This window comes from Staurois parvus, unplaced genomic scaffold (genome assembly GCF_062004578.1).
Source record: "Staurois parvus isolate SC_StPar_1 unplaced genomic scaffold, SC_StPar_1.0 ptg001024l, whole genome shotgun sequence".
NCBI classification, from domain to species: Eukaryota; Metazoa; Chordata; class Amphibia; order Anura; family Ranidae; genus Staurois; species Staurois parvus.
In genome coordinates this window covers 11,650-28,264 of record NW_028318820.1, presented here as the reverse complement: position 1 = coordinate 28,264, position 16,615 = coordinate 11,650, and positions in this window count along the sequence as shown.

Here is a 16,615-nt window from a genome sequence, read left to right as displayed (position 1 = left end):
TATTTGTTCACTACTTGGTGGGTCATTGAGCTAGAACAAGCCATGTGTATATCAAGTCATGGAAAATTTCATACTGATGATGTTGTGGGTGAATGTGTACAAGAAGGTGGTCATATTTGCTCATTACATGTGAAGAATCTGGTTCCATCTTATGGATTTTTATTTACTTCACTTCATCTCAATGTAGATCTACAATTCTGAACTGACTGTATAAAAGCAACACACTTGCCTGTTACCTTCCCTATATGTTACTTATTGTTCATCAGGGATACCTACTGAATGGAGAAACACCTGAAAATCTGAAATGTAGTAAAAATTCAAACAGCAATAGCTTAAAAATGATGGTAATTGTAGGACACCTGAGATTGTGTTATTCACTAAAAAATATACTTTGGTTTCACTTTAAACCTGAACAATGACTGCAGAATTGAGAACTTGTACCCCCAGGACAGAACTGGTCATCTCAATGGTGATGGGCTTCTGAATTGATATGTTAAAGAGGAGGTAGAACACCTGGCTGAGGTGTAACTGCCAATATTGTTTCCATCACAATGGCCATGTTTATGGAAGTCCACCTCCATTGTTGGGACTAGGGGTGTCCAACTTTGGCCCTCAATGAATGCCAAATGTGCATGATTCACTCAGTATAAGAAGGAACATAAATACAACACATACGAAGATCAAAAAATTAAATAGTGTAAAATATAATAAATACATTAAATAAATATTTGTACAGAACAAGCAAACAAAAATAAACTTTCCCAGCACACTTACAGCAAATGAGTAAAAGTCAAACCATTCTGTCTAATTATCTGTGTTATAAACAGAGGTTTTAGTTGTACAACATTTAAATATATGTGGAAGCCGCAGTCTGCAGTCAGTCATAGACTGTAGTCTAGGAGATCCTCCATGTTGGAGGCAATAAATAAATTATGGTCAGTATGTCTGGAGGAAGCCTGCGTGTCCCGGCTCCAATTCCAGCAAACTAAAGAAAAATGGTAACCACTCCAATTTATAATAAGCTTCTTAAAGAAAGGTGCACATGGAAGGGCTTTGCAAACAACAAACATCATTTCCCAGAGCAGAACTTACTAGCCAGCTAAACAAAAAAAAACACTAACAATTTGCATTAAAAAACATGCAAGTTGAGCTACATTTTCAAATATGTTGAAACCAAATTTCTCAGCAAACTGAATTGACTACTTTGGGATTTTCAAAAGTTGTGTTCCAGCGATCCCCATCCTCAGTCCTTATGTACCCCCCAATAGTCCATGTTCTGGTCTCCCTAGGACATTACAGCTTTCATAAATTTCAGTCATTGACAATTATTTACAGCACCTGTGCAAGGTGAAGGAAATCCTGAAAGCATGACCTGTTGGGGGTACATGAGAACTGAGGTTGGGAACCCCTGGTCTATACTCTGGAAGATCTGTCTATCTTTATTGAAGTGAAAAGGAACTTTCATGAAATGTTAAAAAAATAAACTGATTGCGGTGTTAACCCTTCCCTACAGTAACACGTGATAATGTATGATCTGCAGTGCAGTGTGTTGTTCATTTGGAATGGAACCCCAACACACGACTCCATTATTTTGTATGCCGGGGCTGATGGGTAAATCCTCTTTAAAATAAAATGTGAAGATCAAATCCTCTTTTCTAATGAAATCTATTATGGTGTACATACAGTAGAAGCTGATGGGCAAATCTTGTTTATCTTTTTCAAACAAGATTATCCAGCATTACTGCGTTTTCAAAAGAGAGTGACTCTCCTTAGAAAAAAAAAAACATAAAAAATTCAGATGAATGAATATCCAGCAAACCTTCACCAGAAATGATGTATGAATAGACCAAAATTTGGAAATTATAAAACAAAACTAAACAAGTTCACATATCTGTTTGAAATGTAATTCAGTTTCTTTGATCTATAATGAAGTGATGGTCTACATCAGGGGGATTGAATTAAACTTCAAGGAGGTCCGGTAACTAAAATTTTCTTCCAGCCGAGGTCTGAATATCAAGTTTGTCTACATGGTGACTTTGCTTTGTAATCATGCATACAAACTTGCTTTAAATTGTTAATGTAGGGGGGCGTGTCCAAGATGGCGATCGGATCAGTCGCCTGAACTGGAGCTCCGACGGCTCATCTCCTCATCCACCGGCATCCACCATACATCAGAGGGCGGGAGTGAGTGTGAGACTCACCCGTCCCCGCGACATCCCTGCTGGGCAGCTTCGGGCGCTGTTGGCGCCACTCGGAGGCGGTGACCAGGTGCGGCCTTGTTGCGGCCGGGTGGAGCCGCGGAGTTCACCGGCATCCACCATACATCAGAGGGCGGGAGTGAGTGCGTGACTCACCCGTTCCCTCGACTTCCCTGCTGGGCAGCTTTGGGCGCTGTTGGCGCCACTCGGAGGCAGTGACCGGGTGTGGCCTTGTTGCGGCCGGGTGGAGCCGCGGAGTCCTCCGGCTCACATCGGGCCGATCGGTGGTGACAGAGCACGCGGGGCAGAGGTGGGAAGGGGGAGGACTGGTCGCCCCCCCTCCCACTCGTTCAGTGAACGATCCGCCTGTCGTCCCTCCGTTCCAGACGGGACGACAGGAATATAAGTGTCACCCTCCCTCCCCCCATATGTGAAACAGGGGCGGTGTGGAGTAGTGAGGCCTAGTGAGCCCAGGACCTCTTCCATCAGGGTACAGGCTGAGTGCATTTTCAGTCCAGGGAGACATATTATCCATGAGTACATTCCTTCTCCCACAGAGAACTGCCAGCACTTCCCGATCCATTGGGTCACCCCCCACACAAACCCAGGAAATATCGGCATATTGTAGAGGCCTTGCTACAGCCTTTACAACAGGTAGCTGTGCTGAGGATAGGCCTATAGAAGACGTCCCATACAGATTCATATAAGGGGAAGGCTGTGGTAATCCCTGTATCCGTACATCCGCACAGCAGAAACCATTGACCCCCCCTGTTTCGCTTATCCTTTCCTGCACGCTGAGGCATATAGTGCAATTCTGGGCCTGTTGTAAACTACCTATTCTCATTTTCACATATCTGTTCTGGGGGATCCAGCTTGACCCCAAAGAAAATGGCAATATAATACCGTGAGCCTTGACACACGTAGGTGGGGCTACGCAATCTTCACAGAGAGGCGACGCAAACATGGGGAAGGCAGACAAGAAAGCTACTACTCCTCGCTCCAGATCCCCTCGCCGTACAGGTGGTCCTGCTAATCGCAGTATCCCGGAGCTATTCCGGTCTCACACTCCGGATCACGCAGAATCCTCTTCTATTGCATCACCATTACATTCGCCTACAAAGGAGATTCCATCACAGTCTATTAGTTTGACAACAGTTGCCACAACAGCGGCCATACCTGGACATGTCGAACCTCCCCCTCTCACCATCGGGGATTTGAAAGCGGTTGCATCAGATATTAAAGGGACTCTTTCAGCGGCAATAGCTGAGCTACATATTGACCTGCAGGCAGTGGCGCATAGGCTGGACGCAGTGGAGGATAAAGTTAGTATGCAAGGCCTTGCTATTCATGAGGTGCGCAAGCAGGTTGACACGCACTCAATGCACCTAAGAGAGCTCGATCGTCATATTGAGGACTTGGATAATAGGGGAAGACGACATAACTTGCGGGTGCGTGGTGTACCGGAAGCAATAGAGTCTGGGCAGCTCGCCCAAGTTCTTTTAACCATCTTTAATGATCTTTTGGAAAGACCGCATGAATCTCCTATTGAGATCGAACGTCTCCATAGGGCCCTACGTCCCAAAGGCAGAGACACGGACCCACCGAGAGATATAGTTTGCTGCCTAGTCGACTTCCGACTTAAAGAGGAAATATTACGTAGAGCTCGGGACAAACAGCGCTTGTTTTACCAGGAAACGGAAATTAAATTATTTCAGGATCTCTCCCATCTCACTCTGCAACGTAGGAAAGACCTGCGCCCCTTACTAGATTTACTTCGCTCTCAAGGTATCGCCTACCGTTGGAAGTTTCCGTTTGGTCTTGCTGCAACACATATGGGGAGATCAGCTCTCATGAGATTTCCGGAAGACCTTGCACCATTCTGTGAAACCTTGAATATCCCTTTACCGGATATACCTAACTGGTCCAGTGCTTCTTCTTTACAATTGCAGCTAGATGACAGCCCCATGGAAGCACAATCTGCTGGCCACTTATCTGGAGAAAGACGACGCAAATCTTCACACCCAGCTTCAACTTCCCCGGTACGAAGAAGGCTTATTAATGATGACAGTTTACCAGCATCGCCTGCACACCGTAAGGCGCGTCATGAATGACCTTTTCCCGTTTTCTGATATTCATGCTCATGAGTATAAACACCCCCACAGTCTGAGGCTGCTTTACTAGTGAATCGAGTAGGTTTTGTTATTTTTTATCCACGGTTCCTTTATGTGACATAACTAACATCACCTGTACTTCTCAAGGGTATGTGTATCGCTTCACATTGCCAAGCTTCATATATGTAATATGTATCGATCATATCTATTCGTTTTGTAGGCATGTAAGGGCTGAGGTATCCTTATTTGTGTTATGAAAGAGTGATGTTGGGATCTGTGGAGCTATTGGTTGTGTACCTGCTGGTATTGAAGGGCTCTTTTTTGCTTGGCTAGTGCGCAATACTATGGTTCTGAACAGCTATTTGTCTTGATCTTGCAGATAAATTCTCCATAAGCCTTGAATTGCCTCGGGACTAGCCTATACGCTTGTGCATACCATCTTTGGTGGGACGGGGGATGGGGGCTTGTGCGGATCAGTAGTGTACCGAGATGTGTTTATCTCTCCTGAAGCATCCTAAACAATAATACCATAATCTGGATTCATGGGATTTCGTACCATCTTGGTGTACTGCTGTACGTGCTTGCCTCTGACCCTTGTCTCTTAATTAGATCAATGCTAATATCATATTAATAGTCTATTCGCATTATTTATTTGCTCTCCTTACATTATGTTGGTCTTACAAAACTCTTGGGATACCTCTATCTGCAATTCAGTTTATGATATGTTACATACCTCCTAACTAGATGTGAGTACTGTGGTATTTTTGATTTGGAGTATGAGTCCATACTATATGATTTTCACATGTATAGTTCACTCCGTGGATGGGTGCAATTTGGCCCTATACATTTAGCTGCTCTACTTTGTCGCAGACTCGTTGGGCCACAGATTATAGATGCTTCTTCCCCAGCAACCTATCTTTGTTTTGTAGGCGATGGGGTGTTTAACACTACTTAGAATCCCTCAGTTGGGATTATTACTTACATTATCTTTGGAAAACGGTTTCAGGAGATATTTGGCCCTTGGCTTACATCTCAGTTTCGGCATATGGGATTATGTTGCTCCTGCCATGCACTTTTTCATGTACAGTAGCTATCTTTATCCGAAATTGATATGACCTATGCAGACCCTTTTCGAGTGACTCGAGTGTTTATGTGGTACGATTTAAAATATCTTTTAGGAAATGACAGATCACAGATTGCATTGTATATGACTCGTGATAACATAATATGTATATGGTAAAATAGGTTACGCTCAATTGCATGACGTATTTCCAATGACTGTCCAAGTTATGTCATACAGTTTTAAATATTGGGTCTTCTCCTTTGGCATACATTCACTTTTACACCTATTGTTGCACATCACTGTTTAGGAGCCTTGATAGGGTCCAAGTGACTACCTACAACCTTGAGTTTATCATGATGTTGCATATAATACTTTTAGCATACATCCCTCCCCTGTTACACTCCACTTATCTCTCGATACAAGTCAGCTACTTCCCACCTACGTATATGTGTCAAGGACACATCATATTGGATCACTCCCCCTCTACAACTTTTATTCAGGAGAGTTAGGCCTCTTTAGAACTATACTGTATATTCTTAATACGGCCGTTTCTGGGTTTGACACCTCTCCGACAGTTTATTCGAGATTCTCACACAACGTCTTGCAAACAACCATTCCATAGGAGCTTTACTATGAGATAGAATAGCTGGACTATTCTGCCTCTGGAGTCGAGTTTTAAAGGAAGTTGAAGGAACATAGATTAATACATACATACGGACATATATGAAACACACCTGACACTTCTATCTTTTTTTCTACCTAATTTTTTGACTCTGTTCCTTTATAATTTAGTTTCTATTCCAACAGTTTAGAAACTCTATATTAATCTTTTTTCTTCTGATACCCCCTTGTTGTCGTCGTCCCCCCCCCCCCCTCCCTTTTTTTTTTTTTTTTTTTTCTCTCTCTCTCTCTCTTTCTCTCTTCGCCTTCCACTTCCTCTCCCTGCCTCAGCGATACGTATTGAGTACACTTATAGCCCTCCAGCAACCAGTTCGTGTAGATTTCATAATGGCTAATAAACACGCATCTAAACAGTCATTTCGCACACTTTCCGTGGCCTCTCTCAACGCAAGGGGCCTAAATGTGCCTGAAAAACGCTCGCAACTACTCACTTATATGAAGAGCCTACGTGCAGATGTGATCTTTGTCCAAGAAACTCATTTTCGAGCAGACCAAGTCCCTAAATTCTCTAATGTTAACTACCCCACGGCATTTCACTCAGTTAATGCGGAAGTAAAAGCTAAGGGGGTATCCATTTTGCTTTCTAAAACGCTCCCGTTTGAACTTGCTGAGTCTCTTGAAGATCCCGAGGGCAGGTTCCTTTTTCTCAAAGGCACCCTCTTTAATAAACCGCTTACCCTAGTCAATGTTTATAGTCCCAATACTGCACAAGTAAGCTTTTTTCGTAAAATCACCAAGTTACTTGCTACATTTCAATCGGGTATCCTGATTCTGGGAGGCGATTTTAATGTGGCTCTGAACCCACTGGAAGATACGTCCTCGGGGTTTTCCTCCATACCGTTCCAAGCACTCAAACAAATCAAATTTGAATTGAAAGACCTTCTCCTTCATGATACATGGCGTACCCTTCACCCTTCGGACAGAGATTATACCTTTTATTCTGCTCCTCACAAACGCCACTCTAGAATCGACTACTTCTTTCTCTCGCAAAACGATTTAAATACCTTGCAGTCTGCCTCGATCGAACCAAAGATCCTCTCAGATCACCACCCGATTATGATAACGTTGCAATTCCTGGATACACCAGGCATATCCAAAATATGGAGACTGGATCCATTTCTCCTTACGGATTCCTCAGTTACCCTCCAGATCCGTGATTCTTTGACAAACTACTTTCGAGAAAATACATCCTTGGAAACGACCCCTCTCGTACGGTGGGAAGCACACAAATGTGTAATACGTGGACTTATAATGTCAATCTCAGCTGCGCGAAAACGTCGGGCTCAAGCATCATTTTCTTCTTTATTGCAAAAAGTTCGCTCACTTGAGTGCGCACATAAACGATCTATAGCCTTAAGATCGGCTACTGAACTAGATCGAGCACGACAACAACTCCGCGATGTCGTAGAGAAGAAAACTAAGCGTAATTTTACTCTACAACAGAAGCTTTTCTATGAACATGGCAATAAGAGTGGCAAATTTCTTGCTCGGGCGCTACAATCTAAAAAGGCAGCTCGACACATTTATCAGCTCCATTCCAAGCATGGACGCCTACTGAAAACATCGTCGGAAATCGCGGCGGAATTTGAAGAGTTTTACTCTAACCTATACAACCTACCTTTACAGCCCAAACCAACAGGTGACATTAGGCCACGTAAGACCATTATACAGGCCTTCCTCACGCAATATCTCCCCAAGCCAGTTTCAAGGACACAAGCGAAAGAATTGGAGGGAGCTTTGTCGCTACAGGAACTACAACAGGCTATTACACAGTTGAAACCTGGTAAAAGCCCAGGACCCGATGGCTTTATCAACTCTTACTACAAATCTTTTCTTGACATTTTAGCGCTTCCATTTCTACAGGCCTTCAACACATTAGACACGCCAGGACAATCTATGAGTCATCTTTCGGAGGCTCACATTACGGTTATACCCAAAGAGAATAAAGACCAAACTTCTACAGTGAATTATCGTCCGATTTCGTTATTAAATGTTGATCTAAAGATCTTTGCTAAAATTCTGGCTAACCGCTTACTGCCTGTTATAGACTCCATCATATCTCCGGACCAGGTGGGCTTTGTTCCGGGCAGAGAGGCCAGAGATAACACAATTAGGGCCATTAATATACATCACTGGCTACTTCAAAAGCGACAACCTGGATTTTTTCTCTCTTTAGATGCCGAAAAGGCGTTTGACAGACTAGCATGGGATTACCTGGAGGCAGTTTTGATTGGACTAGGACTACCTTTGCGCTTTTTGACTTTTATTATGTCTCTATATATAGCCCCCACAGCGCGAGTGCGCGTTAATGGTCACCTTTCGGACTCCTTCTCAATTGGCAACGGGACTAGACAAGGATGCCCCTTGTCACCCCTCTTATTTATCCTTACATTGGAACCTTTATTGAATTGCATTAAGGATAATGCTAACATCAAGGGGATTTTGATCAATGACAAACTACATAAAGTGGCAGCCTTTGCTGATGACATACTTCTTTTCCTAACAGACCCGCATATCACGTTGCCAAACTTGCTACAAGATTTCAAACTATTTCAGTACTTGGCTAACTTTAAAATCAATTTTTCTAAATCTCAAGCACTTAATGTATCATTAACTCCGGATGTGTTGAAACAAGCGACATCAAATTTTCCTTTTACTTGGCAACGTGAAGCTATCACTTATTTAGGAATCCAATTACCAACACATCTTTCGGAATTATATACAAAAAATTTTCTACCCCTCTTACGTGACATCTCCAAAGACCTACAGACATGGAATAAACCCTGGTTTTCTTGGTTTGGTAGGGCAGCTATACTAAAGATGAACGTGCTCCCCAGAATACTATATCTTTTGCAGACAATACCAATCCAATTACCAAACTCATTCTTCAAATCCTATAGAACGCTCTGTACCTCCTTTCTTTGGTATAATAAACGCCCAAGAATTAGCTTTGCCCAACTCACCATGCCCAAGAGGAGTGGAGGTATAGGACTTCCGGATATTCACCGTTATTACAGGTCCTGTCACCTAGCCAGAATAGTGGACTGGACAACAAACCACACTCGTAAGGTGTGGGTTGGTGTAGAGGCTGATTTCTCAAAGATACCACTCTCCACCTCCCCGTGGCTGAAAACCTCTCACGTCCCTTCCGAGTTTCGAGAACACCCACTTATAGGTCCCACTCTATGCTGTAGTGCTCAGTTGTTCCAGAAAAAAGAACTATCTTCCTTTCCGAGCCCTCTTACTCCGATCAAATTGAATCCGGACTTTATTCCAGGGATTTCTCCGACCTTTCTCGCTGGGTATGGCCGTGATGAGAGTCTTACAGTGGGTCAATTCTTCAAAGATTCTAGCCTCTTATCTACAGAAGACATTGCAAAGACGTGGCCATCCATTACACTAACACCATGGATGTATAGACAAATACACCATTTCTTACGTAACTCCCCACATCTAAAAGACTATTCAAGACCGCTTACTGCATTTGAGAAGCTCTGCTTTACGGACATCCCCCAGCGGCATGTTATATCTAAGCTCTATTCCTATCTTGAAAGTACTAACACATCTCATTCGCGGAAGACCTGTTCAGCCTGGCAACGTGACCTACAACTTCAAATCTCACCAGAGGACTGGGACCACATTTACGACCATATGCATAAAGGCTCCATTTGTGTCTCTACACAAGAAGGCAATTATAAATTATTTTCCAGATGGTACAGAGTTCCGTCTTGGGTTAGTAAATTTGATCCTAACGCCTCAGATCTATGCTGGAGATGTTCCCGGGCAACAGGTACTCTTCTACATATCTGGTGGGACTGCCCGCGGCTGCAACCCTTCTGGAGAAAAGTTTTGGACATAATCACTCAAGTAACTACATACACCCTAGACTTTACCCCAGCACAATGTCTACTTCATCATTCCTCACTTTCTGTGCGGACTTATCGTAGGTCGCTTGCTTTACATATGATAAATGCGGCAAGACAGTGTATTCCGGTCCATTGGCGATCGGAATACGTTCCCATCGTGCGAGAGTGGATTCTTAGGATCATCAGGATCGCAGAGATGGAGGAGCTGATTTCAGTGGCAAAAGAACACCCCGAGAGATTCAGGAAGACTTGGGCGTGTTGGAATCATTTCCAAACTACCGATACTTATCATTGTCTAATGAAGGAATGAGCGAGAGGAGATTTGGTGACACAGAAACCCCTAGAACGTTCACTTCAGGAATAGTTCCATTACGGGACTTTAACAAAATTGTATTTCTAAGTAATGATTGAATCTGTCTCAGCCTGGAAGCTGCTAACTGATATGACTGGTTTGGTTATGCCTATTTAGTTATATACCTCATCCTTCCCCCATTCACCTCCCCCCCCCCCCCCTTCCCCCTTTTTTTTTTTCTCTCTCTCTCTCTCTCTCTCTCTCTCCCTCTACCTCTCTCTCTCTCTCTCTTCATCTGTATTCGTCCCCTACGTCCCTCCTCGCCCCACTATGATATTTTTTCTCATACTCTTCCTCCATTCCCTTGCTCATTTCATTCCCATCTCTTCTTTCTCTCTTTTTCACCTCTTTACCATATTCTAACTAACTATATTTTTCATAAGGTACAGAGTACTTACAGACACACAGGTGTAACAATACTCCTCCAATCTAATCTATAATGTTCAAGTACGGAATCCTAAGACATATATGCCTTGAGTTGACACGACTATTGCTATATACCTCACTGTCCTGTTTCTTTAGATCTCCCTACACAAGGACTATTGTACCCCGTATTTCTATAAATTACTTACTGCTAACATCATTGCTATGGGTATATACGGTGCCTTCCCCTTAGGACTGTATTTCAGGTTGAGCTACGATTTACTTCTATGTCCTGAACCCGTCTGCTTAAAGACTTGCGCGGACTGCGATCCGTATTTGTTTATGACTTGTTATGCCTTTCATATCTCAATAAAATTTCTTGGATTAAAAAAAAAAAATAATAAATTGTTAATGTAGATTTTTTTTTTTTGGTGTTTCATACGTTTGTAATTTGATTTATTAACAGTCATCTTTGCTACAGACTAAAAACTTGGACACTGATAATCTACTTACAGAATAGAAAGAACGTTGTCAGCACATTTGATAACGCATCAGAGACTTTAATGAAAGTCATTTGATGGAGCTTCCAATTTTTTGTTTGCTTTGAAAATTTTAATTTTGTAATGAATTGAATTTGCCAAAAGAAAATCAAATTCACAATTAGAATTTGATTCCTTTTGAAAAAAAAATTCCATCTTGCTACTTTTTCATCACTAAGAGTGAAATCATAGATATGACCCCATTCTGTCTTTAAAAAAAAAATGTATTTTCTAAAAAATAAATTCAACCTGCTGAAGTCATGTGGCTTCATGATTCTTAAGCCAGCCATAGGTCACTGCTGAACTGCCCTCCTCAAAATCACCAACGATCTACTAACCGCCAAAGCCAAAGGCGATTACTCTGTCCTCCTCCTCCTAGACCTCTCTGCGGCCTTTGACACAGTCGACCACCCCCTCCTCCTTAATAAACTACTCTCCCTTGGCATCAGAGACACCGCTCTCTCCTGGTTCTCGTCCTATCTATCCCAACGCTCCTTCAGTGTCACCTACAATGGTGCCACCTCCCCTTCTCTCCCCCTCTCTGTTGGGGTCCCCCAGGGCTCTGTCCTTGGACCCCTTCTCTTCTCCATCTACACCTCCTCCCTTGGCAAACTCATACACTCCCACGGCTTCAATTACCACCTCTATGCTGATGATACTCAAATCTACCTATCCACCCCTCACCTCACCCCCTCATTCTCCGCCCGCATCACTCACCTCCTAAACGACATCTCTGACTGGATGTCGCTCAATTTCCTCAAACTCAACCTCTCCAAAACCGAGCTTCTCATCTTCCCCCCAGCCCGCGCCCCCCCCCCCATCCTTTCCATCACTACCAACAACACCACCATCAATCCCGCCCAGCAAGCCAAGGTCCTTGGCGTCATTCTGGACTCAAACCTTTCCTTTCAACCTCATATCAAATCTCTCACAAACACATGCAGGCTCCACCTCCGGAACATCGCCAGGATACGTTCCTTCCTTACCCCAGACACCACTAAACTACTAGTACACTCCCTGATTATCTCACGCCTGGACTACTGCAACTCCCTCCTCACCGGCCTACCCCAGTGCAGGCTCTCCCCGCTTCAGACCATCCTGAACTCAGCGGCCAGACTCATCCACCTCACCAGCCGCTCCACCTCTGCCACCCCCCTCTGCCTCTCCCTCCACTGGCTCCCCATTGCCCAACGCATTAACTTCAAATTGCTCACCCTGACCTATAAGGCCATTCACAACACTGCCCCTAACTACCTCACCGATCTGATCCCCAGGTACCACCCTACCCGTACCCTTCGCTCTTCACAGGACCTTCTTCTATCTTGCTCCCTGGTCTCCTCCTCCCACGCACGACTGCAAGACTTCTCCAGGTCCTCCCCCATCCTCTGGAACTCACTACCCCAATCCATCAGACTGTCACCGTCCCTCCTCACCTTCAGGCGCTCCCTGAAAACCCAACTCTTCAGGGAAGCCTACCCCACCCTCACCTAACAGCCGCTGCCCTTCCCTCCTCCTACCACTTCATCCCCCACAGCCGCTTCCTCCGGTGCCTCTACCCCCTCCCTCCTAGATTGTAAGCTCGAAAGAGTAGGGCCCTCTAACCCCTTGTGTACTGTTTGATGTTACTGTTCTGTTTCATGTATTGTCCCCCCCTATTGTACAGCGCTGAGCAAACCCTTTGGCGCTATATAAACACGATAAATAAATAAATAAATAAATAAATAAATAAATAAATAACTGGCCAAGATTTCACCCATCAATGGGCGGGCTGATTGTACCCAGTTGAATTGATGTATGATTTGGGTACAACCAGCCTTTTGGATTTTTACATACAAATATTACCAGCAACTATAGCTGCTAGCAGTAATCACTGTGTTCTCCCGGCAGGGATTGCTCCCTACACCCCCACACAGAGAGAACACAATGGCTCTGTGAGAGGGACTCCCCATCAACATTGACCCATGGTTGCAGGAAAGAAAGTCGCATCATTTTATGACCTGCCTCAGTTACACCTCTAAAGAAGGGTGGGTGTCACCATCACATTTCAATGTCCATGTTTAGTTAAAAGGACTCACTATTGTGTAGATCAATATATCCAGCTTTAAACCTTCGGGACAGCAACAAAGAATAGAAACACAGAAAAGTGATGGCAGAAAAAGACTGAGTGGCCCATGGAGTCTGCCCATTTTTTTAATTTATTTTTTTTTCAGGGGGGTTGTTTTTTGGTTTATGTTTTTTTTTTGTCTGAGTATAGATCTATGCTTGTCCCAAGCATGTTTGAAGCTATGTACTGTTGACTGGCTCACTACCTCTACTAGAAGTTTATTCCAAGTATCAACTACTATTTCAGTAAAATAATACTTTCTGAAATTAGTTTTGAACTTTCCTCCAGTTAGTTGGAGGTCATGTCCCCGTGTTCTAGATTTTGGTTTCATGTTGAAAATCCTGCCCTCCTGAACCTTATTCACCCCTTTGATGTATTTAAAGGTTTCAGTCAAGTCTCCCCTTTCCCTTCTTTCCTCCAGGCTGTACATGTTAAGTTCCTGAAGTTGTTTTTGATATGTTTTATCCCCCAGAACTTTCACCATTTTTGTTGCCTGTCTCTGGACTCGTTCTATCTTATCAATATATTTTTGTATATGAGGCCTCCAGAACTGGACACAGAATTCTAAATGAGGTCTAACTAAAGATCTGTAAAGGGGAATCAGGACCTCCTTCCTCCTGCTGGTGACCCCTCTAGTGATATAAAGATCTATATAAAGGAATCAGGACCTCCTTCCTCCTGCTGGTGACCCCTCTAGTGATATAAAGATCTATATAGAGGAATCAGGACCTCCTTCCTCCTGCCGGTGACCCCTCTAGTGATATAAAGATCTATATAGAGGAATCAGGACCTCCTACCTCCTGCTGGTCACCCCTCTAGAGATATAAAGATCTATATAGAGGAATCAGGACCTCCTTCCTCCTCCTAGTGACCCCTCTAGTGATATAAAGATCTATGTAGAGGAATCAGAACCTCCCACCTCCTGCCGGTGACCCCTCTAATGATATAAAGATCTATATAGGGAAATCAGGACCTCCTTTCTCCTTCTGGTGACCCCTCTAGTGATGAATTCTAGAATTCTATTTGATTTCCCTACTGCCTGGTCACACTGCTCATTTTGCAATCATGTGAAATAAGTACCCTCAAATCCTCTGTAGTTCTGGCCAACACTATACCCCCAATGTTGTACTCTCTCAAATGATTCTTTTTCCCAGGTGTATAACTTAACATTTAGAAACACTGAACTGCAATTCCCACTTTTTTTTACCAATCTTCCAGCAATGCCAAATCATGTTCCATGTTACAGACACCTCCAGGGATATCAACCCTATTGCACACCTTTGTGTCATCAGCAAAGAGACATCCCCTACCCAGCAAACCTTTAGTTATATCACTTACATTAGATTAGATTCAATAGAAAAGAAAATAGTATGGAGACCTGCGGTACACCACTCGTGACCGGTCTATTTTCTAAGTGAATCCTATTTACAACCACACTCTGGTATCTATCCTGTAGCCAGCTGCATATCTACTGAACCACCCAATGGCTAAATCCTAGCTTGTACAACTATTCAGTAGGCGATTGGATACACAGCCAATGTGTATCCAAAAATATTTATTTTGTCTCCAATTTTGGATAAAGTAGGGAGGGATTAGAACCCCTGTAATGGTTTTATTGCTGTCTGTTTCCTCACTGGATAGATCAAACCAATTGCCCTGGTGACCATAGACACTAGGACTGAGATAAAAGTGAGAGAAAATCTGAACATTTTTGATGACCTGCCCAAAATTCAAGCAATGGGTGTTCCTGTCTGCACCCTTCCACATGACACCCTTCAATCTAAAATAACCGGATACTCATTCAAAGTTCTTTTTTTTAACCCTTTAATGTTCACATTGCTCAGCCATCCAACAGCAGCAAACGTTAGTCTTTCCATCACATTTACTGAATTTTCTCCAATCCTCCTGTGTCTGGTGCCATGGGTTTATGGATTATGGATTAACTCTACAACAGTACATCACTAAAAAATAATAAAATAAAATAGAAAAATAGAGGGAACATGATCAACAAAAGTGATGGGATGCAGTATATACAGTAAGCAGACAATGGATAATAGTACAGGTGGACCCCCCAGGAAGACAATAGGAACAGTAAACACTGGCAGTGTTATCCTGATGACTACCACAACCAATTCAACAGACAATGTTAGCTGTGCAGGACCTCAAGAGTAAATTTGAACTTATAATAAAGTATTCTAGATGCAACGGATATTAAAAACACAATCCAATGAATATGTATCTGCCAAACAGATCACACGTACACAGCTCTATACCCTAGAACATTTTTTAACCTCACACAGAAAGACCAAAACTCATATTTATTTAAAATAATTGGAAGTAACTTCTATGAATTAACATTTTTGAGAATGCTGAAAACAATTAAATTCCCCTCATACACTACTGCTGTAACTCTCACTTCCGCACAAAATACAATGTGTCCATTAACATAAATAATAACAAAACAACACTGTTAGGGATATTATTTAAAAAAAAAAGTCAAGCTTTATTGCCTTATAAAATAAAAAAATCCAAGAGAATAAAAATAAGTAAACATTTTTACAAAAACAAAACAGCTTTCTGTGCCTTTCTAATAAAAATATGTCACCAACAAAAACACAAATCCAAGAAACTGAAGTAAGTTGAGCAAAAAAGAAACAAATCAAATTAAACCAAAAATTTCCCACCCATGACATCCTCCCATTATATTGATCTGTTTTTAATGGACTGTCCAATATAATTTTGGGATATCTAAATATTTTTAAAAATTCTGTGGTGTATCCTTATTTTTTTTTGTTCTCCCTCCTTGATTTGGAGTTCTTCCAATACCAGCTAATAAAACAAAAGGTACGTAGTTTATCTGTGCTACATGGAAAAAAGAAACAAAACAAATCAAACCCAAAATTTCCCACTCATGATATCCTCCCATTATATTGATCTGTTTTTAACCTCCCTGGCGGTATGATTATTTCAGATTTTTGGTGCTGAAAGCGGTACCATTATTTTGCATGCAAATATGTAGTTTTTTTATTGTAGGCTGTAATATTTAGGAATAACTCACTGAAATCTGTCCGAACAAGAGTCTAGTAAACATCCCGGGTAGGATAAAATTTGAAACACAAAATCATAAATTATAATTTAATAAATAATCATAAAAAATAATATAATAATAATACATTTAATTCAATAATGTAATCAAACCAAAAACACTGAAATTTGAAATATAACGCCATAATAAGTTTGCACATTGCTGAGCAAAGTCGCAAAATCGTTTTCAGTGTCTGATAACGAATTTCCCCACGAATCATTATCACTCAATTCTGCAAGTGGTTCTGATTTAC